This window comes from Lygodium microphyllum, chromosome 5 (assembly GCF_053477565.2).
Source record: "Lygodium microphyllum isolate KBCC chromosome 5, Lygodium_microphyllum_v1.1.10, whole genome shotgun sequence".
Classification (NCBI taxonomy): Eukaryota; Viridiplantae; Streptophyta; class Polypodiopsida; order Schizaeales; family Lygodiaceae; genus Lygodium; species Lygodium microphyllum.
The window spans coordinates 97,733,548-97,734,890 of NC_141139.1; the positions used below are offsets into that span (position 1 = coordinate 97,733,548).

At 41.5% G+C, this 1,343-nt stretch overlaps 1 pseudogene; it reads left to right on the plus strand.

Annotated features, from left to right (window-relative positions):
- The first annotated feature begins 273 nt into the window (after positions 1 to 273).
- LOC148036179 (ubiquitin carboxyl-terminal hydrolase 23 pseudogene) lies at positions 274 to 864 on the plus strand (annotated as a pseudogene).
- The last annotated feature ends 479 nt before the right edge of the window (positions 865 to 1,343 follow it).

The window sequence follows — 1,343 nt, forward strand, 5'->3', positions numbered from 1 at the left end:
AGCAAGGATTAATGAGATATTCATGTTGTTATAGACCCTTAATGTTGACATCAGATAATGGGTCATTTAAGTTGCATAGTTCTTGTTGAACTTGACATCATGATCAATGTTAGAGCGTTGTCGTATTGCTGCGCATTCGAGGTGTGAAATCCACCCAAAAGTTGTGTGTGGGATTTGATACTTTGTACATATTTAGTTGTTGTGTTTATACTTTTGTTCTATGTGGAAGAGGGTTTGGAGCAAGAGGAATTAATCAATAATGCTCTGGTTGACATGTATGCAAAATCTGGTGTGCCGAAAATCGGGGCAGGTCTGACAAATTTTGGCAATACATGCTTTCGCAACTCTGTGCTGCAATGCTTAACATATACAGCACCTCTTGTGGCATATCTTCAGAGTGGTCTACATAAAAGTACATCAGGACTTTTTGCTATGTATGCATTAGAAATTCATGTAAAGAAGGCATTGGCTGCTTCAGGGAGTAGCTTCTCTCCAACTTACCTTGTCAAGAATCTGCAGTGCATTTCACAGTCATTTCGAATGTGGCGTCAAGAGGATGCTCATGAATATATGAGGAATTTGATTGAGGCATTGCACAAATGCTGCCCTATCAAGAACCTTGGTGGTGGTTCTAAATCTTTTCAGGAAAGCCTCATCCAACAACTATTTGGTGGACATCTTAGAAGCCAGGTGAAGTGCACTAAGTGCTCACATTGTTCAAATACTTATGATCCCTTCTTGGACTTAAGTCTTGAGGTTTCCAGAGCAGAATCTTTACAGAAAGCTTTAGCATATTTCACAGCTGTTGAGATTTTGGATGGAGACAACAAGTATCAATGTGAAAAATGCAACACAAAAGTCTAAGCTTTGAAGCGGTTCACAGTTTTTGTCACCTCATGTTCTGACCATACAACTCAAGAGCTTTGGCAGCTTGGGAGGTTACGGGGGGGGGGGGAAGGTAGACAAGAAGATTCAGTTTGGTACTACTCTGGACACTATTACTGTTTTGTTCGAATAGCCAGGGGCTTGTGTCATGTTCTCAAGTAAGTGAGAAAACTGTCCTTGAACAGAAGGCCTACATTCTCTTTTACTTACGTGACACAGTCATTAGTTGGCTATTTTCAGAGAGAGCTAATTTGGGGCTGCTTTATTAGTCGATTGGAAGGGAAGCTTTCTCTCGGGGGGCGCAGGGAAATTCGGCAAGGGTGGATTTTCTATCCAGTTACCACTTATTTTTACAGACTCGTGTTTGTGATGGCTCTGGGGGGAAGATCCCACTTATAGCAGATCTATTTCTGGAAACAGCATTGTCGATCACCTTTGTTACCTGGGAGTGTATCTTC